The 24,084-nt window shown below is 39.4% G+C and overlaps 1 long non-coding RNA gene across 12 annotated transcripts in view; it reads right to left on the bottom strand.

The window, feature by feature from the left end:
• The window catches only part of LOC149126014 (uncharacterized), a 166,758-nt gene that overhangs the window by 126,343 nt on the left and 16,331 nt on the right, over positions 1–24,084 (bottom strand). The window contains exon 3 of one of the 12 annotated variants that reach the window (XR_016235208.1): positions 6,851–7,098. The exons of 8 other annotated variants lie outside the window; for them this stretch is intronic. This is a non-coding gene — a long non-coding RNA (uncharacterized LOC149126014). Of the gene's footprint in view, positions 1–6,850; positions 7,099–10,574; positions 10,713–10,756; positions 11,252–11,969; positions 11,991–24,084 lie in introns of those variants that run through there. 3 more of the 12 variants (XR_016235210.1, XR_016235209.1, XR_016235211.1) reach the window with 3 other exon arrangements.

Raw genomic sequence — 24,084 nt, 5'->3', positions numbered from 1 at the left:
TTTAAGCTGCTGATATTTTTCTGATGGTCCAATCTACTACTTTCCCTCTCTGCACCACACTTGGATTTGCTGGCATTTCTCAAATAGCACTTGGCCCCTCCTGCTTTTCATCTCATTTATTTTTATCACTTGTGTTGTGGGTTTATTTTATCTTGTATATCTGTCAGGAGGCAGTTTAAGGGCACAGGCATTTTCCTTAAGAACACCTAGCGTCAGGACAAGAGCTGATCAAGTCACTGTTTCTCATAGTGTCCATTTCACTTCAACAAGTTTCCCCTTTGGTGCATAGTTAGTTGTCGCCGATCAGGGAGAACATATGATATTTGTCCCTTTGGGACTGGCTTAATTCACTCAGCATGATGTTTTCCAAATTACTCCATCTTGTTGCAAATGCCTGGGTTTCGTTGTTTGACTGCTGTGTAGTGTTCTATAGAGTACATGTCCCATAATTTCTTGCAATACCATTCACTTCTCCAGTGCTTTCAGAAAGAAGTCAAATTTCAAAATTTTATGAAAACTGATGAAGTCACTGTTTCTCATAGTGTCCATTTCACTTCAACAAGTTTCCCCTTTGGTGCATAGTTAGTTGTCGCCCATCAGGGAGGAGAACATATCGATCAGCTCTTGTCCTGACGGTTGATGTACAATGTAATACTTTATCAATTTTAGTATTTTTTTTGTTCTAGTACCATTGGTTGAACTCTGTAATTAACACACAATTATTCTTAGATGTTTAAATTTTAACTGAAAAGTGATCCCTGTTAGGAATTTGAAAAACATTATGCTGAGTGAAATAAACCAATCCCAAAGGGACAAATACCACTTGTTCTCCTTGATCGGTGACAACTAACTGAGCACCAAAAAGGAAACCTGTTAAAGTGAAATGAAGACTATGAGAAACGGTGACTTGATCAGCCCTCACCCTGACTGTTGATGAACAACTTAATACGTTATCCCTCTTAGCATTTTTTTTGTTTGTTCTACTTAATACTTTTGGTTGAATATTGTAATCAATACACAATTCTTCTTAAGTGCTGAAACTTAACTGAAAAGTGATCACTGTTAAATATAAGAGTGGGAATAAGAGAGGGAAGAGATGTGCAATTCAGGACATGCTCAAGCTGACTTACCTCAAACGGTAGAGTTTGAAACATACCAGGGGATTCGAATTCAATCCCATCAAGGTGGCATGTACCAATGCCATCTCACTAGTCCCAGTGATCAATTTCTGTTCACAATTGATCATAATGATAGGACTAAGAACCAAAGGGATCACATAAACAAGACTAGTGTCTGCAAATACTAGCTGATAGAATAAAAAAGGGAAAGAATGATCCAACATGGGAAGCGAGATACACAGCAGACCCATAGAATGGCAGATGTCCTAAACAGCACTCTGGTCTCAGAATCAGCCCTTAAGGCATGTGGATCTGGCTGGAAAGCGCATGAGAGTACTTCAGGCATGGAAAGCCAAGAGACACTCTGGAAAAAAAAAAAAAAAAACTAAATGAAAGATCTCTGTGAGTGAGATCCCAGTGGAAAGAATGGGTTATCAGAGAAGGAGGTACCTTTCTCTGAAGGGAGGAGAGAACTTCCACTTTGACCATGGCCTTGTCTAAATATGATCAGAGTCGGTGAACTCAGGGGGCTTCCATAGCCTTGGCAGCTCATGACTGGAGCCTAGGGTGATTACTGATGCCATAAACAAGAGTGTCAATTTGCTAAGTCAACAACAAGAGTCACTGTGCACTTAGTCCTCATGTAGGTTCTTTGTCCTTAGTGTGCTGTACATTGAGATTTAATGCTATAACTAGTACTCAAACAGTATTTTTCACTTTATGTTTCTGTGTGGGAGCAAACTGTTGAAATCTTTACTTTATGTATGCTAAACTGATCTTCTGTATATAAAGAGAATCGAAAATGAATCTTGAGGTGAATGGAAGGGGAGAGGGAGTGTGAATGGGGAGGGTTGCAGGTGGGAGGGACGTTATGGGGGGGAAAGCCATTATAATCCATAAGCTGTACTTTGCAAATTTATATTCATTAAATAAAAGTTAAAAAAAAAGAACACCTAGCACAAAGAGACATATACAAATAAAACTGCAAGTTATTTATGACTAATTTCCAATGGAAACACTAGTGACCTTGAAAGAATCAAAAACTGTGGGATGGGTAACTCACTTTGAGAGTAACTTTGTTTACTCTATTGAAGAGGCACTTGAAAATTCCACTGAGTTTCCACTGTGTGTCATTGGATCTATTATTTACATTTTAATCTACACTGAGATTAAGTGAAATCAAACCCAAGCCATCACCATTTTGTGATTCTTCAGAGGACGACATTTTCCTACTGTGTTCTACAAGGGCTTTTGGAAAATTGGTAATCTGGTTGAATGGAACACATTTTTCAATAGGCAACTTTTGAGAGCAGAAATTTCGTAGGTATCAATAGCTTTTTGTGATTCTGTTGTGGGATTTATTAATTCTTTTATAAAAATTGTATTTACTCATTTATTAATTCATAGAATTGCTTCTGACTGAAATGAAATAGCTTGTAGTAAAGACACTTGCAACCAAAAATAGCTACAAAACAGTTACCAAAGCCAACTAGAACTTGAGAGGTTAGAATTTTGGAGAGAATCAAATTCCTTGAAATGAGCCGGACATAGAAATGAGTTGTTTTTTCCTCGAAGTCATGTGCCAATTCCTGAAGTACACATGGAGAAGAGGTTTAGAAACTAGGCAGTGAACACTAGCTGGAAAGACTGGACTATGAGATGAGCTTTCAGCAGTCACATGGCACTGGCAAACCCAAACTCATGAGCTCAGTTCTACCAGGCACACAAGACTTCTTGAGGCAAAAATCCCCAAGAGAAAAAAAAGTACATTAAGGTGAGCATACAGATCGTGCTGCTTTTCCCAATGAGGTGTTTATGGATTTCTATATAGCTTCAAGGCCAAGAAGCTAACAGGTTTAATGGATCAGCTAATAAAAAATTAGAATTCAGAGTGTGTCAAGGGAGAATGACCCTCTCTATTACCCAGGCATCCACGTAGGACTCTGGAGATGAAGCAGTAAGAGAGCCCAACTCAGAATTAGCCTCACCAAAGATTTGGGTCCAAATTTGCACAAGTCAATTTCAACATGAATTAAAGTAATATATCCCACTTTATATGCATGTTGGAAAGTAACTGCCAAGTTTTTCTGGTAATCAGTAACAGCAGTCATTATCTCTTCAAGTGTCTGTGAACTATGTCTGGTATCCAATCAAAGATTGCCAGCTATCTTAAGTAAAAGACACCAAATGACCAAATAAAGTAGAAAAGAAAAAACAGTTAAGACAAATCCATAAGTGATCTTCTATTGGAATTCTTACAGGTTTTTTTTTTCAAGGATTTATTGATTTGAAAGGCAGAGTTACAGAGAGGCAGAGGCAGAGGCAGAGGCAGAGAGAGAGAGAGAGAGAGAGAGGTCTTCCATCCACTGGTTCACTCCTGAGATGGCCACAATGGCCAGAGTTGTGGCGATCAGAAGCCAGGAGCCAGGAGCTTCCTCCAGGTCCCCATGTGGGAGCAGGGGCCCAAGGTCTTCAGCCATCTTCTACTACTTTCCCAGGCCACAGCAGAGAGTTGGATGTTAAATAGAGCAGACGGGACTCAAACTGGCATCCATATGGGATGCTGGCACTGCAGGCAGCAGCTTTACCTGCTAATGCCACAGTGCCAGACCCCACACTGGTTTTTAAATGGCCATTATTGATACATTTTAAAAGATGGAAAGATTGGAATGTAACCTGAAACCGAGTCTATTTTAAAATATAATTACATGGAAATTTATAAACTAAAAATCTTGGCTGGCCACATGTAGTAGTGGGCTAAGCCTCTGCCTGTATGGCCAGCATCCCATTTGCCAATTCATGTCCTGGCTGTTCCTGTTCTGATCCAGCTCTCTGCTATGGCCTGGGAAAGTAGTAAAACATGGTCCAAGTTCTTTGGCCCCTGCAACCACATGGGAAACCAAGAACAATTTGTTCCTGGCTTCAGATTGGCTCAGCTCCGGCCACTGGGGCCATTTAGAGAGTAAACCAGTGGATGGAGGACTTCTGTCTTTCCCTTCCCATGTCTGTAACTTTCTCTCTCAAATAATAAAATCTTTAAAAGAAAAAACCTCAATAATCTATTTCTTAAGATACAGAAGAGAGTTAGACACAGAAGAGAGAAGGTAACAGGCAATAAAATGTTGTCAAATTAATCATAGGAATTTGAAAAGGACATAAAGTATCATACCTAGAATACATGGTATAATAAAAATATCTAATCAGAGGCCAATTGGGGAATAACAATAAGACAGAAAAAAGTACTGGGAGACAACAGTCAAAAAATTTTTAAGTAGTGAAAAATACAAAGTCACAAAAATAAGATACTTTAGAAACCATGAGAAACAGAGGAAAACCCTACCTAAGTACTAAACAGTATGATTTCTGAAAATAGAGATCTGTCACATACACACACACACTCACACACACATACACACACACACACACACACACACACCCCACCTTATATTGCTCTATCAAAGAAGCAAAAACATGACTGATGGCTCTCTTTTTTAACAGAAACAATGGAAGCCAGGAGACAATCAAATGACATTTTGTAAATGTTAAAAGTCTTGTCAACCTGGAATTTGGTATTTAGCAAAATTACATGATGAAATAAAGATCTTTACTAACATGAAAAAAAATGAGTTTGTTCTGATACAGTAATACTGAAATATTTGAAGGAGACTTTTATTCAATAAAAATAATTACAAATGAAGGCAAAAACAGTTGCAGGGAATAATGAATAGGAAGAAAATTCACATTCACGTCTGCAACAATGATGGTGGTTTTGGGACAATTCTCCAGGTAGTCGCGGACCAACCCTACTGTCTCCCATTGCTTCCTTGACGTTCTCAAGAATAGCTGTACACTGTCTCTGGGATGCAACAACATGAGACAGAGAAGAAATGCCTAGAATAGCCAGGCTTTGTTCCAGTCCTCTCCTAGAATAGGACGTCCTTCAACACACTTTTGCTAGCAAGTCACGTCGCCCTTGGGTGTGAAATTCAGAGCTGGCTGCTTCCTGGGGCTCCTGAGCCACAGTCCAAGTGGGGCATGTGCAAATGAGACTCCACCCACCCCAGATACTAAGCTGGCCCTAGCAGACTGGCTCATGATCAATACTTGATTTTAGGCATCCCTTACTTCCTACCTGTAAGAAATGTGTTTTGCCTAACTTATTTTGTGTGTGTGTGTGTGTGTGTGTATTTAAGGGTCAGGGGTTGTTCTGTCTTAAATTCATCTAGGAAGGTTAGAAGTATGCAGTCACCCTGCTTCAGGATGATAAGAAAAGGAAGATGATAATGTTGTACTTTAGGACTTAAAAGATAGTACTATAAACTTTATTTCAACAATAATGCAAAAAGCTGGAATGGTGGAAGAAAAATTTGCACAGTTTGAGAAAGTACTAAATTATATTGGATGATATTAAACCAAGAGTTCATGCTGTGATCTTGAGCAACAATTAAAGATGAATAACAGAATATTTTTCAAAAAGCTAATGAGGGACAAACAAAGATAATTAACCAAAACAGCAAAATTTGACTGTAAGGTAAGAAAGCAAACAAACATGAATATTGGATATTAGGCAGTCTTTGAAGGACAGACTTGACCAAAGGTAGCAGCACTCTGTTCAGATGACCAGTTATTTGGTAATCTGTACTACAGCTGAACAGAGGAACACCTTATGAACTAGAATTGCAGCTCTAGTCGATAGCTCACAATAATGCATACGTACTCATGCCAAGAGACACGTACACGAGCCTTATTATTCCTGAAAGCTGAAAATCGAAAACACTGAGCAGTGACAGATAAACTGCATAAGATCTGTCTAGTGAATTGTGCACAGTAAAAAAAAAAAAAAAAAAAAAAAAAAATTCAGCTACCACCACAGAGACTTCATCAACAAGATGCTAATGAAAACAACTGGACATTAGAGTATATAATGCATGATTCTATTTAGTTCAAAAACAATCTAAACTAATAGGAAAATACTTAAACACAGGAAAGACAGGGAACTATTAACTTGAAGTGATATTGTGGGATTTCTGTAGTTGTCACAATGCCCTGGTTTAAAATACAGTAGTAGCATTTTGTTCATATACTAAAGATCAATGTATTTTTGTATTATTTTAAAAATGAATAAATTCTTTTTCATGTAAACTGGTAATGAGCAGCTCTACAATGCATGTGAATTTTAATGTAGAGCTGTGAAGTTAAATAAAATGATTTATGCAAGTCTTAATCCAAATTACTCCAAACTGAAAACAATATTTTCTAACTTTTAACCTAAACAAAAAAAATAAAAATCAAGTCCAGTTTTCTAATATAGTCCTCACCTAGTAAATCAGATGTGGAAATAACTTTTTCCCTTTTCCTTTAGCCAATGTTCAATCTCTTCTGTGGGTAACCTTAGGGGCTTCAAGGAATATAAAAACATGAAGAGCATAGTAACAACACTGTATCTTATCTGAAATGGCAAGGAGAGAAAAAACTGTGCTTCCAGGTAAATTTTCAGCTCCAGTCCAACTTAGTATCAATTACCTCCTGCAAAGATGATAAATTATACTAGTCTAGGAAATTATATTCAAAGCAAACTTTAGGTTGGATATTCTTTTGTTATAAAATCTCTTTGAGATGTATAAAAATGTGAAATTCGAACTTTATTTTCCATATTTTAGATGCATTTTACAGGAACCGATCTATCATGAGTCCCCCTGTTATTGTGTGAGAAGAAGAAATAAAACTAACAACGTGGAGTCTGTGTGTCAGGAGAAATAGTCTAGAGAAGTCTTTATGAACTTTAAAACTCGTTTTTGTCTTGAAGTTCAGGGGCTGGTACACATTTCTCTTCAAGACGAACATGCTTAACTGTTGGATGGAAACTTGAAGGCTCCCCGGAGATTCGTGAAAGCTGCGAGTCTGCCCTACCAGCACACCGTCTTTCACAGCAGATATTAAATTCAAAACATCCCAGGAAAGCATTAAGTCACTTGTTCCACTGTTGGTGAAGGGGGAAAAGGACACATTCCTTCTCTTAGTAATATCCTTTCTAAATTTCAATGTCAGCTTTTAGCCCTTGTTGGGCTGCAAAAGTGCTGCTACAACTGCTATCAGTTCCCAAAGAAGTATCCAATGTATGTCTTCACAGAGCAGAACTGCATTATTGGTTAGCAGAGGAGGCAATGTGCCGACTTAAAACCTACCATCTATTAATAATGGACTCAAAACTCTTGCCAAATTATTCTTGAAGTGAACAGAAGTCTGAAGATCGGTATTCATGAAGCCTTGAGGATTAATTTGGAACTGGAGTTCTGTTATACTCAAAAAAGCATATGCTTTTACATTCTACACATATATGCATTTCAATTAATGTCCTTAATAATTCATTCCTAATAAATCAACTGAAACTTATCGTTAAGGATCTAACCTATGCTGCCTCTGGGTTGCTCACTCATTTGAGGAACCCAGAGAGTTGTGAAGGTTATACAAAAATATAAACATTTAGGACACAGCAAGACCAGAATAGTCAACACAGTATTTACAACCGAAAGCCAGGTAGCGAGATAATCTTGGTGGAGTCATCAGAACTCTAAGTAGGATGAAGAGGATAACCGAAGACCTAGAAAACAAACAGTACCTGTTGTACTTGGAAGACAGTCGGCTGAAAGCATGGTGACAGTGGAAGTTCAAGAGGTTAGCAAACAAGTCAGAAAATGCACTGAAGTGTATGGGGTGGGAAACCCGGACTACCAGGACAAGCAGTATGGACCTCCTATGGGACAATTCTTAGGGTAGGTCTAGCAGCAAAGTACGACATAGACTAAGAGGACACAGAAGAAGGCTTAACAGATGAGCTAGCTAGACCACCTTCACCATCCCCCCAGGACAGTGGTCTAGAATTCTGCTAACAAGAATGAAGAAAACAGACTTGAAACTCCTAGACCCCCATCAAGATGACAAAACACACCTTCTAACATAATATAACCATAATACTAATGGATTGCACAATTTAAGATCATTTCAACTCTGAGGACTAAAAATATTTCAGCAAACTCTAAGTCGCTCATGTAATTGTCTTGAGGAATGGACATACTAAGTTATACAGTCCAATAGGAAATTTCAAGGAAAATCTAATCTGATATCTAGGCCTTCAATCCAGATGAACTATGCTCTGGCATCCCATTTGAATGCTGGTTCTCGTCCCTGCTGCTCCACTGCTGATCAAGAGCCCTGCTAATGGCCTGGGAAAGCAGTGGAGATGGCTCAAGTGCTTGGGCCCCTGCACCCATATGGGAGACTGGGAGAAGCTCCTGGCTCCTGTAATTGGATCAGCAGAGCTCTAGCCATCGAAGCCCAATGGGGAGCGAACCAGCGAATGGAAGACCTCTGTCTCTCCCTCTGTCTGTAACTTTGCCTATCAAATAAATAAATCTTAAAAAAAGAAAACAAACCAAAGCAAAATAGTATTCATGCAATGGCTAACATCTCAGTTATTATGCTAGGATTTAAACAAGTCATTACACTTACCCCATCACAAAATTCTTTGAAGGTAAAGTTTGTGTTATCACCATTTTATAGAATGAAAAATAGATGCCAAGAAGAGTAATAAAACCCATCATGGACATCAAGTTATTCAAATGCAAAAGCGAACACAATACAACCAGGCCTGTGTGCTCACCAAGCTCTGCCTCAATTACACACTGTGTTCAACAGCGTGTTCTGCTTGGGAAAGCTGAGATCTCGTGTGACAGGAGTTAAGAAACCTGTTTCTAAACTTTAGTCTGCTACAAACTGGTTTGTGAGCTTGGCCAAGTCCATCTATCTTGTTAGCTTACAATGTCCCATATATAAAATACAAGATTGTGGTACATTAATTCTTTTCAATAAATTCTAATAAAATTATAGGACTGAATGATATGTATGATACCATTAAGTTTGCACAACTAGAAGAATTTATAATTTGCATTTATTTTGGTTATGATATTCATAGTTTAACACTGATTTGTTGAGCCAGGGAGTGATCTAGCCAATGGAAGCTCGAGCTCTTTCTCTCCTACTTTAGAGATAAATAAATACCTGTTGAGGAGTGAAACAAATAAGTAAATACTTCACACATCCTCTATCAGAGTGCCCGAGTTTGAATCCTGGTTCTGCTTCCAGTGTCAGCTTCATATTAATGCACTCCCTGGGAGGCAGTTAAGTAATGGCACAAGTACTTCTGTCCCTTCTAGCCCATAGGACACTTGGATTGAGTTCCCAGGTTCTGAGCTCTGGCCTGGCAAAGCCCTGGTTGTTGAGGGTATCTGGGTAGTGAACCAGTGAAGATCTCTCAGTCCCACTTTCCATGTTCAAAATAAATTTGTTAATAAAATTCTAGAAATTATGACTTCTTGTTTTTCTTTACGTGCAGAGAGCTGATGGTGCTGTTTGAAGCCTCAACTTTTATTTCCCAAAGATTTATTTGAAAATCAGAGAGAGAAAGAGACAGAGAGATGTTCCAACTGCTGCTTCACTCTCCTGACAGCTCCAATGGCCTGTGCTGGGCCAGGCCAAAATCAAGAACTTCATCAGGGTCTCTGATGTGTGTGATGGTGGTCCAACAACTGGGCCATCTTCTGCTTTTCCCCAGGCCCTTAGTAGGAAGCTGGATCTCAAATAGAGGAACCTGAACTCCAACCAATGCTCATATGGGATAGCAGCATTGCAGGTGGCAGCTTCGCTCACTAGGCCTCAATGCCAGGCCCACAATTTCACTTTTAACAACTCAGCTTTGTAGATGGTGGTAAATCCTTATTGTTTTGAAGTGTATTATTTCAGCCTGTTCACTCTGCATGGTTTATTTTACTCTAGATTTAATTATATACAGGAGCTTTGCATATTTACTCTCAGTGTTAGAATCAATTATGACTCATTGAGGCTAGTAATATTAGAAAAGTAAATTCATTTAATGTATTAACGTATTTATAAAGGACATATTTAGCATCAAGTACAGTGACATTTACAACCAAGATGTAGTCCCTTCCATAAAATTATGAGAACTTTAGAACTGTGAAGGAGAAACCATCACATTTCAAAACCAGGTATCTACGTATACTTACATATTCATACATAAAAGATATTTTTGCTACTCTACATCTGGTAGTAATCTGAATCACAACTCGCACTTGCTTCAGTTTGGTAGTAGCTCTTTTATAAAATGTTAAGTGTCAGCTCTATGGATGTCTTCCAAAAGCTGCTATCAGGTCCACTTAGATAAATTAAATACCACACAAATAAATTATGGAGATGAAAGTGAACCTCATGACATTGTTTATTTTAACAACAATAAGAACCAATGTATTTTACATGTGCTGACTTTCTTTTTAACAGTAAGACAACGAAAGTGAACCCTGGTTCAAACTTTGCCAAAATATTAGGAATAACAAATTTTAAATTTACCAAAATACAAAAATCCAATGTACTTCTTCATGAAACACCAACAATCTGCTGTTATTTCTTCCATTACATGTAAGTTGATGTTTTTCAAAATCTACTTTCATATATGGGAAGCAATGTGGCATCATGTTGCACATAAATTTCATCTGTATTAATTCAACTCTGCATTTCCAAAAGCTATGAATAAGATGAAAACATCCATATGAATGAGTAGAACAATTCCTTTCCCACACAGGCAGGAGATGATGGACACAAGTTTGCTCTATCCCACATCTATCTTGGGCATCTCCCTGGGTTTGCTCTAAGCCTGGGGATTAAACTTATGTATTTCACAATACGTCCATAAATATTAACCAGATGATGTCAACATGTTTTCAACCAAAACAAAACCATTGTGGAGGAAAACAGCCATGTTTTGTTAACGTTATTAAGACCGCATGTCCCCAACATCGTGTTCTCTAATAGTGATCTCCCACAGAATCCGTATCATTCCTTGGTTTGTAACACTACTATTTCATAGTCTCCAATTGTGAAATCACCTGTGTATTTAAATCGATACCTTCTATGACAGTCCAAGCACCACTGGCACTGATTGTCTCCTTCCACCCTTTGCATTATCATGCAACTCAACAACTGTTCTGGCATTCTGCAGGCAGTATCTGTACACTGACAAGGTGACTTCTCCAGGGTACAGATGGTCTCTCTCTTCTGTTCTGCTGGAGGAATGTGAAACATGGACGCTATTATGAGGCAAAGATCGCAGTATCTGGTGGCCTGGAGACCACAGCCTGTGCCCGAGACAGGATACTTGATGTGTGCAGAACACTGAAGCACATCTGGCCCCTGCATTTCACCTTTTTTTTTTTTTTTTTTTTTTTGACAGGCAGAGTGGACAGTGAGAGAGAGAGACAGAGAGAAAGGTCTTCCTTTGCCGTTGGTTCACCCTCCAATGGCCGCCGCGGCCAGCGCGATGCGGCCGGCGCACCGCGCTGATCCGATGGCAGGAGCCAGGAGCCAGGTGCTTTTCCTGGTCTCCCATGGGGTGCAGGGCCCAAGCACCTGGGCCATCCTCCACTGCACTCCCGGGCCACAGCAGAGGGCTGGCCTGGAAGAGGGGCAACCGGGACAGAATCCGGCGCCCCGACCGGGACTAGAACCCGGTGTGCCGGCGCCGCTAGGCGGAGGATTAGCCTAGTGAGCCGCGGCGCCGGCCGCATTTCACCTTTGAGCAGGCTTTTGGGAGACCACTGGCTCCGGGTGAGCATCAGCAGCTCCAGTGAGCAGAATTCAGGCCAGGTTGTATGACCGGAATGGAATGGCCTCCTCTCTGGCTTCACCTCGAGAGAACAAGGCAACTCAAGTTTCTCTGACTCTCCTCTGCTTTGACACTTGCCATCCCCAGTCACTGCTGCTCTGTATGGCCATTGGAAAGTTAATCACCTGGAAATCACTTTCCTAATTATCACCAAGGCCAAAAACAAAATAAAAATTAACGCTATAGACTCCTCAAAATTAATGAAACTCAAATAACTTCCTAACAAGACATAAAAATGCTTTTCTCTACGTATTTGTTAAGAACCATGAAATTACTGAGCAGTGGAGGCAATGAGTACCCAAGAAGGCACGAAGCTCACATGGAATTCAGAGGGGAGGGGGTTCACACACCCTCACATGGAGCCCTCTCATCCCGCGACTGCAGGGGATTCTCCAACAAAGCTTATTCTAGAGAAACTCATAGTGGGGCTCACAGTCAAACTGATACAGGGTGGGGTGCATCAGATTTAACAGATTAGGCCATTGCAGGCTGAATGGCAGACTGTAATCAAGCGCAAAAAAAACTGTATAATTTATGTAACCATATGTATAATATAGGTACATATGATATACGGATTGCATGTGCTTATATTTTACTCTCAGTGTAAATATTGCTAGAGAACCAACATGTGAAATCATGTTTAAATATAGTCTTCTTGGGCATTTTGCTTACTTTCCTTTATATGAAAAACAGAGCATGACACGTATTTTTCATTTTGTCATTTCAAAGGTATTTTGGTCAAGGGAGAAGGATATAACATTTTATTTAACAGTTTGTTAGCCAGTCTTATAAATTTTAAATATTTAGACATTTGAAGTGTGGGCCTCCATTTGTACTCTTGTCACAGGTCTTACAAATTATGAGTGCCAGTTCTGTTTTTCTTATCCTATTTTTCAGGAAAAATCTGTTCATGAAAAGTATGAATAATGGATATTTCGTATTGTCCAGAGGTCATATTTTAAGTAGAAATTTCCCTTAGCCACCACTGTTATCAGAACACAACTTCAAATACAAAGTCACTGAGAAAGAGTGAAGGAGAAAGCACATGTCAGTACTTGGTCTTTATTTTTAAATTTCCGTCTTTACAGTTTATTTATGGTGATGGACTGTCTCATGTAATTAAGCACTTAAAGAATTTTTAAAACTGTGGGCATTTCCATTTGCAAAATTAAACTGACATGAACAAAAACTAAATGGACTTTTTTCAATGTAGGTTTTTCAGATGAGATCTTAATGGTATTCACTGCCCATTAAAACATTTTCAGTTCTACATGTGGTGTCATAAAGGAGCAGTTACAACAGTGGGGGTCATTTTACTACAGTTTTAATGCAGGTAGTTCCTTGGGAAGCTGTAAGCCAACTAAAAAGTTCATAATGCTCTCTAGGAAAACCTATGTTGCAGAAGCCTCATGCCTATAAAAGTCCTTCTCCTTTAAAATCTGAGTGACCAGAAATACAATGCCCCAATCTGAGATGACAGCTTTCCTAATCCATTGGAGGACACAATGGCCACTCCACAGGTAGCTTGGCCAGCATTCCTTAGGCATCAGAAATGACCTAGGTAAGGATTCCAGCGTGCCAGCACCCATGTCTACCAGAGAGAATTCCCAAAGGTACCGTCTTCAAGCATGTTGATACTGGAAATGTCAACTGAACTCCCAGTTCACGAAGCAAACAAATTCAGATCAGCTTGGGTAGAATCAGCTATTCATAAATGTAAAGAAAGAAACACATTTGGTTTCTTTTCATCAATACTCATTTGGGAGGTCGTAATTTGGCACAAAATTAAGGGGCAGAAGAAACAAACACCAGACTCGAGATCTGCCTAATCACAGATTCCTTTGTGGAAAGCAACTATTATTTTCTATCTCTGGCCATAAATGGTGGTGCATTCTTAATAGCTACTTCATAAATCACATGTTTCCTCTTTAAAATGTCTTGGCCGAATGAGAAGCCGGCATTGTTCCACCCTCTAAATGTGGCACCCGTGAAATAGCATGAGGTCAAGAGAGCCCAGCGTGAGCAGCGCACCTGCACAATAACCCTGCACTTGGGATTTCTGGAGCAAAAGCCTCCACAGCCGCACCCTGCTTAGACAGTCTAGAAGGCAAACAATGGCACTTCCTTTCCAGTGGTACATTTGTATGAGATTCTACATAATGAGTGTGACTAATTTAGAACTAAATAAAGCCAAATGGAAAGAACCACATGAATAACGCTACATACTAGGGGACATTCCATGTTTGAAATAGAGAAAAACAATACGGAGCCCGATATAAATACCCCTTAGTTCTAGAAGATTTAATTTGATTTTTATCATTTGGAAAGCAGTTAGTGAGTGCTGTGTTTGTGTACAGGTGCACTCAATTGATTCCACCAGTAATAGATTCATTCTTGTATTCCTGCGAGGTACTGGGAGTCTCTTTAAGGTTGGCATTATTTAGTTAAAGGAACAGCAGATGGTTTGAATTTTATATACGCCGCTTTTGCTGGCTGCAACATTGCTTCCTTTAAAAAAAAAAAGGGAATATTCTTGCACTTTGAGAAAAGTACACACATGTTTGAACACAATAAAATCCCATGTTAATTCTCATTTTTTCATATAACAGAAATAAAATGGACAAATATCAGACAAATGACAGCTTCTGCCACCCTCCCAAGCTCTGCTTGAGCAGACGGTACGCCTCTGGCACAAAAGGTGCAGCCGAGAGTCTTCCCTGTGGTGGAATCCTCACCAGAGATAACCTGCCAGACCCACAAAGACATCAAAGCCACAGCTGATCTGTGACCCATTCACTAACGGGAAAACACCCAGGACACAGGTTGTCCCTAAATACGTGGAGATAATAGATCAAGAAAAGATGGTGAGCAGAGGCAATGCAGTATCACTTAAAGGAAATGGTCACCAGTCTGGAGCATTTATGTGCATGCTTCTGTGTGTGGTTTGCGGGAGTTTGCATGTCATGTGTGTTTTAGGTTTGTGTTATGTGAATTATCTAGCCTAGAATTAAAAAAAAAAAAGTGGCAGAATGAATATAGATGATGCTGCCATTTAGCAATACCAAATTAATCTTAACATATGAACACGCAAGTTTGAGGTAATTCATCTGACAATATGGTACTTGGAAATGAACTTCTTACTTACCAAGAAGACAGACGCCTCCTCCTGCAAAAGCCAGGGTACCTCTCTGCTGACATTGTTTTGTAGTCATTATGGTTGTGCATGTTCTGTGTGAACATCTGGAATATATGCATCAATTCAAACTGTTCCATTTTTTTTTTTTAAGAGAAGATTTAATGTATTTGGTTTAGGAATTTTTTCTTCGGACTGGCATCTTAGAACAGACGTAAATGTTCTTCAAGTACATCTGATAAAAGTCTGTACGGAAGAGACCTGAACCCATGCATTACTTCCAAGAAAAAAAAATGGAATTCTGTATGGTGTGCAATTTCATAGGCAGGAAACAGGTCAAGACTGTATAACAGAGAAGGAGTTGGCAGAGGCATTCCGGAAAGATGTGGAGCAAAGGCAGGTAGCCAGGGAACTGTGTGGAAAAGGAGCTAAGGGCAAGAAATGCATAGAGCTAGGAAGAACAGAGGAATTGAGGGGAAGAAAAAGGTCACCTATGGTTTTTAAGTTGAGATACATATACACTCTGCTTCCTTTTCCCACCTGGGAACTATTCAATAACACACACATAGCACTCTAACACTCTTAGAGTGAACTTGAACTCTAATTTTAAGGAAAACTCAAAGCAGTTCTGAGTTTGGACTCTGGGTTTCAAGAGGATCAAAGGCAGAAAAGTGACCAGGTGGCAGCAGATACCCAGAACACAAGTGTTCTACAATGGTTACAACATTTTGCCCTAACATAGTCTGAATTTGCTCCAGTGAACATACAGATTAGAAAGGGAGTTATTTTAATGCATTTTCAATGGTTGTAAATCAAGTTTCGTTCTAGGGCCAGTCATGCCTGTAGAGCAGCACAAGGCAAAATCAGGGACTTGATTTTATCAACCCTCATGATTCAGCATGATCCCATCCTTTTATCAGCGAAAAAGAAAACGGAGAATTGTATTTGTTCTCTCTGTGGATTCATTCACCAATTCCTCCAACAGCTTTAAGAGTAAAGCCAGGAGCTCAACCCAAGTTTCCAACCTGTCAGGAACCCAGTCACTTGAGTAACCACCACCTCCTTACGGAGTCCACATTAGCAGGAAGCTGGGATCAGAATTGGGGCCATGTATTGACCCCAAGCATTCTGATATGGAACATGGACATCCTAACCCAGCAGTGCAACTATCAGTATCTACCCTGATTGATTTACTACCCTGAATGATTTTACTGCTCTGGCCAGAGAGTAAATTCCCTTTATATCCATCTATGCACTCATAAGGAAACATAACAAGAGTTGTATGAATGGATACAAACTAGACTTAGAAAAATGTCTCAAACATTATGAAATCATGTACTTTACAAATTCAGAGTATAGTTTTGATACAGTAATTTCCAACATTGTCTTAAAGCATTAAAATAGGTTTTCTCAACTTCGGCACTATTGGAGTTCTGGAACATATTCAAGGCCCAATATTGGACCACATCTAATCTGTGGGTTTCTGATCATTGAAAGAGGCTTAGCAGCTCCTCATACCTCTACCAGATGCCAGAATCACCCCCAAGTCTCTACAGTCAAAATGCCTCGAGACATTACCAAATGTGTCTTGTACTGGGGATAAAAATCAGCCCTCTTTCAGAACCACTGGCTAAAATAAAATGTTAAGCTTCAGCACTAATGTTTTCAGGGAATACAATTTTACCAGAAAAACGCACTTCAGTGTTCATTATTCTGAGGTAATGAGTAGTGTCTTCTAAATAGTTACTCAATACTTTTAAAAGTGTCGAGTTTCCATGTAAGCAATTGATTGCTGTAGTTATGCACTTTAAAGTAACTCCTAGGCATGAATCTTCATGTAGTGGCTGATGAACCAAAAGCTTAGGCAAAGAGCACCCTGAAAACTGTTTGACTAATCACTGGGTCAGACTTTCAACGAAGATGTCACCATCTATCCACATTATCCATGCATTACTGTGTTCAAAAGACTATCAGTGGCAAATACAATTTAACAAGGGAAAAAAATCAAACCTGCCAAGCTAGAGGCAAATTGACATACAGTCTTTGTAGTCTCCAAAGACTAAAGGGAAATTCAACACAGAGGCTGGAGGTATATTCAGATTGAGCCTCACAGCCTTCTGCAACCCACGTGCAGGTCCAGGACAGAGCAGTTCTAACACCAAAGTGATGACGGGATACTGTGGCTCTGCCTCATGGAGAGACATCAGCTGTTAGAATCCTGTTTTTCTGTCCAAGCACAGTTGAAAGACAGCCATTGTGAAACTCTTCCTGGAGCTTCAGTTTATGTGTGGAAGCAAACTTCCATTCTTCCACTTCTGGCATTGCCTTGGGAATCGTTTTACCTGTTCCTTGGGAAATGAAGTTCCCAGAAAGAGCATGGTGAGTGGCCACAGGTGTGCATGCGACAACACAGTCCTCAGTGAGCCAGGTGGAGCCCAGCACGGCTGGACCCTTGGGGCTGGTCTCTGGCTGTCAGCATCCTCATCTAGTTAGGCCAGAGCACTACAAAAATGTCATTAAAATGTTCGAAATATGTGTGCTATTTGTGTTCCTCCTTTTGAGCATTATCTGCTCAGCTATTCTTACCATTTATTAAACTGCACTGATGGGGCGTTTCGTTGTTGTCGGGTTTTGAATTCCTTATACCTTCTAGATATTGCTGTTTTGTTGGACAAATAGTTTGTACGTTTTTTCTCCTGTTCTGTCTGTTGTCTCTTCATTCTGTTGACTGGTTGTTTTTTTTTTTTTTTTTTCACTGTAAAGAAGTTTCTCTGACAAAACCCCATTTGTTATCTTTGCTTTCATTGTCAGTGCTTTGTGAGATCTTTTATAAGAGGTCTTTTTCAGCCTACATCAGCACTTGAAAATGTTTCCCCTATGTTTTCATCTAGCAGTTTCACAGTTGTAGAACTCACATTTAACTTCTAGATCCATCTTGCATTAATTTTTGTACATGAATGAGGCATCTAAATTATTATACTTATGCATATCCAATATCTCCAGCACCATTTATTGAACAGACTGTCCTTTCTCCAGGGTATGTTCTTGGCGCCTTTGTCAGCCATCATTTGGCTGTGCATATGTAAATTAACTTCTTGATTCTCTATTCTGCTCAATTGATAAATGTGTTTTTATTCTACTACTGTCTGAAAAAATGCTCAATATCACTAGCTACCAGGGGAATGCAAATCAGAATACAATAAGCTATCATCTCATCCCAGTTACAATGGTCACTATAAAAAAGGCAAACTATGCCGATATATTGGCACGGTGAGTTAAGCCACCAACTGGAACACCAGTTTCCCCTATCACAGGGCCAATGCAAAGCCTTGCTGCTTTTCTTTCAATCCTGTTTCGGGCTAATGCACCTGAGAAGGCAGTGTAAAATGGCCCAAGTATTTGGGCCCCTGACACCTGCAAGAAGATCAAGGTAGACTTCCTGGCTACTGGCTTTGACCTGGCCCAGACATGGGTAGTACAGCAATTTGGAGATTTAGCAAGTGGATGGAAGATTTCTCTTTCTGCTTTTCAGAAAAATCAGACTTTAAAATAAACACAAACATTAGCAAAGGCTTGAGAGGATGCGGACAAAGGACAACTCTTTTATAGTGTTGATAGGATTGTACATTAGTAAACATTAGTACAGACACTATGGAAAAAAAATCAGACATATTACTGCTGTATGCTTATATGAAAAAGGTACCTGAACCACTATGTATATTCCAGCTATATTCACAATAGCTTCATCATGAAATCAGCTGAGGTGTCCATCAGTAGATGAATGGATCAACAAAATGTAGCATATACATCCAGTGGAATATTATTCAGTCACAAATAATTTCTGTCATATGCAACATCAAACTAGAGGATATTACGTTAAGTGAGATAAGCCAGAGACACCAATGCAGCATGTTTTCCCTCTTATGTAGAAGCTACTAAGAAAAATTTATCTGACATAGAATTCTAACTACTAGAAGCTAGGATTATGAAGGGGTGGATAATGGGTATCAAACCACAGTTGCGAAGAACGAACAGGCTCCTAGTGTAACACAGCACAATGGGGCGATTATGTTCAACAATATTTTTTTCTGAGCAATTCTAAGAGGTGCTCCCAGGCTCCAGTCAAAATCTCATGACAAAGATATGGAACTATTGATTACCCTAATTTGATCAGTACAGATTGTAGGCAGGAATCTGAAGCTTAAATTGTAGCCCACAGATATGTGCCATTATTAGTAAATGAAAACAACCTGGGGGTAGAGGACAGTCATTTAGCTTATGAGTCAAGACAATGGTTAAGACTCTCAACTGCCGCAATAGAGTGTCACAGCTCCTTTCCTGGTTCTGGCTCCTGATTCTACCTTCCTGAGAATGCAGACCTTGGGAGGCAGTAATCACATCATTGTTACCCACGTGGGAAACCCAGGTTGGGTTCCGTGCTCCTGGCTATGGCCTCAACCAACCCTGGCTGCTGGCAGGTAGTTGGTATATTTTACTCTGTATCTGAGCCTCTAGTATGAATGCATTTCTTAATTGTAACGATCTATAAAAGCATGAGAAGCATATAATAAAAACTGTTTTAAACGTGTTGCTATGTGAAAATATATGTGAGTCAAAATGATAGTGCTCCCAGGATAATATATAAGTCTGTATTAGGGGCCAATGCTGTGGCATAGCAGGTAAAGTAGCCTCCTGCTGCGATGGCATCCAATATGGGTGCCAGTTCGAGTCCCGGCTGCTCCTTTTGATCCAGCGCTCTGCTATGGCCTGGAAAAGCAGTAGAGGATGGACCAAGTCCTTGGTCCCCTGCACCCACATGGGAGACCTGGAAGAAGCTACTGGCTCCTGACTTCAGAACAGCACAGTTCTGGCTGTTGCAGCCAATTGGGGAGTCAACCACGCTCTCTCTAACTCTTACAAATAAATAAATAAATCTTTTTTTTAAAAGTCTCTATTAACCCCATCAACCCCATCAATGGTAGACTGGATAAAGAAATTATGGGATATGTACTCTTTAGAATACTATACCGCAGTAAGAAACAATGAAATCCAGTCATTTGCAACAAAATGGAGGAATCTGGAACACATCATGCTGAGTGAAATAAGCCAGTCCCAAAGGGACAAATACCATATGTTCTCCCTGATCGGTGACGACTGACTGAACACCAAAAAGGAAACCTGTTGAAGTGGAATGGACACTATGGGAAACGGTGACTTGATCAGCATAGCCCTGACTGTTAATGAACAACTTAATACATTATCCCTCTTAGTAGTTTTTTTGTCTGTTCTACTTAATATGACTGGTTTAATTCTGTAATTAATACACAGTTATTCTTAAGTGTTGAAATTTAACTGAAATGTGATCCCTGTTAAACATAAGAGTAGGAATAAGAGAGGGAAGAGATATATAATTTGGGACATGCTCAAGCTGACTTGCCCCAAATGGTAGAGTTAGAAACATACCAGGGGACTCCAATTTAATCCCATCAAGGTGGCATGTACCAATGCCATCTCACTAGTCCAAGTGATCAATTTCAGTTCACAATTGATCATAATGAAAGGACTAAGAGTCAAAGGGAGCACATAAACAAGTCTAGTACCTGCTAACACTAACCGATAGAATAAATAAAGGGGAGAGTAATCCAACATGGGAAGTGAGATACTCAGCAGACTCATAGAATGGCAGATGTCCTAAATAGCACTCTGGCCTCAGAATCAGCCCTAAAGGCATTCGGATCTGGCTGAAAAGCCCATGAGAGTATTTCAGGCATGGAAAGCCAAGACACTCTGGCAAAAGATCTCTGTGAGTGAGATCTCAGTGGAAAAAACAGGTCTTCAAAGAAGGAGGTACCTTTCTCTGAAGGGAGGAGAGAACCTCCACTTTGACTATGACCTTGTCTAAACAAGATAAGAGTCGGAGAACTCAAGGGGCTTCCATAGCCTTGGAAACTCATGACTGGAGCATAGGGGGATTGCTGATGCCATAGACAGGAGTGTCAATTGGTAAAGTCAACAACAGGAGGCACTGTGCACTTACTCCTCATGTAGGATCTCTGTCCTTAATGTGCTGTGCATTGAGATTTAATGCTATAACGAGTACTCAAACAATATATTTCACTTTGTGTTTCTATGGGGGTGCAAACTGTTGAAATCTTTACTTAATGCATACTAAACTGATCCTCTGAAAAAAAAAAAAAAAAAAAAAAAAAAAAAAAAAAAAAAAAAAAAGAAACTATCAACTCCCAACTTGACTCTCACTGGGATTAAACATGACAATAGGTCTGATCTGATTTCATCATCATTTAAAAAAAAATCATCTATTATTTTTCACTTTATGTTTCTGTGTGGGAGCAAACTGTTGAAATCCTTACTTAAGGTATACTAAGCTGATCTTCTGTATATTAAGATAATCGAAAATGAATCTTGATGTGAATGGAAGGGGAGAGGGAGTGGGAAAGGGGAGGGTTGTGGGTGGGAGGGACGGTATGGGGGGGAAGCCATAGTAATCCATTATTCGTACTTTGGAAACTTATATTCATTAAATAAAAGTTAAAAAAAAAAGTCTCTATTAGTCTTCTAGGAATGCTACAACAGAATGCCACATGGTGGAGATATAAACAGAAATTCCTTTTCCCACAGTTCTAGATGTTGCAAGTTCAGGATCGAGGTTTTGGCAAATCTAGTTTCTGCTGAGGCTACTATTCTTGACCTGCAGGTGGCCATCTTTCTGCTTTTTGGTCTTTTCTGTGAGTTCATGTATCTGGTACCACTTTGTGTGTTCACATTTACCCATTTAAGGATGCCAGTAAGGCAGGATTAGAGCCCACCCTGAAGTCCACCATTTAACTTACTTTTTAAAAGATCTATGTCCAGAATGGGACAGCATATTTGCAAATTATGCAACTGATAAAGGGTTGATAACCAGAATCTACAAAGAGATCAAGAAACTCCACAACAACAAAGCAAACAACCCACTTAAGAGATGCACCAAGGACCTAGACAGACATTTTTCAAAAGAGGAAATCCAAACAGCCAACAGACATATGAAAAAATGTTCAAGATCACTATCCATCAGGGAAATGCAAATCAAAACCACAATGAGGTTTCACCTCACCCCAGTTAGAATGGCTTACATACAAAAATCAACTAACAACAGATGCTGGCAAGGATGTGAGTGAAAAGGTACACTAATCCACTGTTGGTGGGAATGCAAACTGGTAAAGGCCACTATGGAAGACAGTTTGGAGATTCCTCAGAAATCTGAATACAGCCCTACCACATGACCCAGCCATCCCACTACTCAAAATTTACCCAAGGGAAATTAAAATAAAATTAATAAGACCAGTGTCTGCTAATAATAATCGATAGAATTAAAAAGGAGAAAACCATCCAACATGGGAAGTGGGATACCCAGCAGACTCATAGAATGACAAATGCCCCAAACAGCACTCTGGCCTGAGAATCAGCCCTTAAGGCTTTTGGATCAGGCTAAAAAGTCCATGAGAGTATTTCAGGCACTGAAAGCCAAGACACTGTGGCAAAAAATGACCTTAAACAAAAGATCTCTGTGACTGAGAACCCAGTGGAAAGAAGGGGCCAAAGAAGGAGGTACCTTTCTCTGAAGGGAGGAGGGAACTTCCACTTTGATTATGGCCTACTCTACATAATGTCGGAGTTTGTGAACTCAAGAGGCTTCCACAAGAGCCTCGGGTGATCACTGATGTCATAAATACGAGTGTCATTGTTAAATCAACTACAGCAGTCACTGCATTTGCTCCCCATGTACGACTTTGGTCTTTAATGTGTTGTACTTTGAGAATTAACCGTAAAACTAATCTTCAAACAGTACTTTATACTTTGTGTGTCTGAGTGGGTGCAAACTGTTGAAATCTTTACCTATTATAGAGTTGATCTCCTGTATATAAAATATTTAACAATAAATCTTAATGAAGAATGGGATGGGAGAGGGAGTAGGAGATGGGATGGTTTGCAGGTGGGAGGGATCATGGAGGGAAGAACAGCTATAATCCAAAAATTTTATTTAATAAATATACATTTCAAAAGTAAAAGCTTTCTGTTAAAAATAAATAAATCCTTAAATAAAGAAAAATTGTCAACTATGATCTAGCAAAAAAATAAATAAGATGTATGTGTCCAAGTAGACTTACATTCTGAGGTACCGGGGGTTAAACTTTAAAGATAGCCATTTGGGTGGGGAAATACAAATGTGTTTTTCTTTAGCATTAAGTATTAATGTATTAGCCAGAGTTTCTGGTTCCTCTAATAACAAACCAAGAAATTTGGATAAAACATCATACAAGTTAAAATTGAAACAAGCAAACAGGAAAAAAGAAAACACATATGTAGCATTGTAGTGCAAGCAAGAAGTGTAGATGAATGCAGCAACATGTAGCAAAACTGGATGCAGAAAGGTGAGCACTAACTTCAATGTGGAGAAGCGGAATTGTGATCACAACAGACTCAGACACGGGGGACTGGAATTAAAGTGAGATACCTGGCAACAGGGGTGGAGTCCAACAAAGCCTCTCCAGGTTTCTGGCAGGAAATACCCAAAAGCCTCTGAAATTTCACTTCTGAGGGCACTGAAGCCCAGCTCTCAATTGGCTCATTCCTCTCAGTGGATTATATGAGTCTGGAATGCGTAATACCAACACAGAAGGAAACACTATTTTTTATATTATAATATATAATATATAAAATATTATATTTCACAATTTGGTTTTAAGTGGTCAGGTATTTGAAGATGGAAAACTACGTGAATAAAATCCTTAAGACAGAAAGGTACTGGAATTAGAGATGTTCCCAGATAACAGAATTGCCTGACACAGGTTTTAATGTATTTATCCTGATTCTGTTTAAGGAAATCAACTAAAATTTTACACCAAGAGTTAGAACTTTTAAAAAAAAAATATTGACTGAATGAGCAATTTCATAAATACGGTCACTAGCAAATTTCATACGATAAGAGAACAACGAACTTGCATCGTTCAGTGAGAATCTGATAGGAGCACCGAGGAAAAAAACTTAAAAGCTCAGATTTTAAAAGAACTTAAAGATCAAACACATCCTAAGACACAAGA

This window comes from Oryctolagus cuniculus, chromosome 6 (assembly GCF_051225735.1).
Source record: "Oryctolagus cuniculus isolate XC-2025 breed Fujian yellow rabbit chromosome 6, ASM5122573v1, whole genome shotgun sequence".
Lineage (NCBI taxonomy): Eukaryota > Metazoa > Chordata > Mammalia > Lagomorpha > Leporidae > Oryctolagus > Oryctolagus cuniculus.
This window is presented reverse-complemented; position numbering and strand designations above follow the sequence as displayed.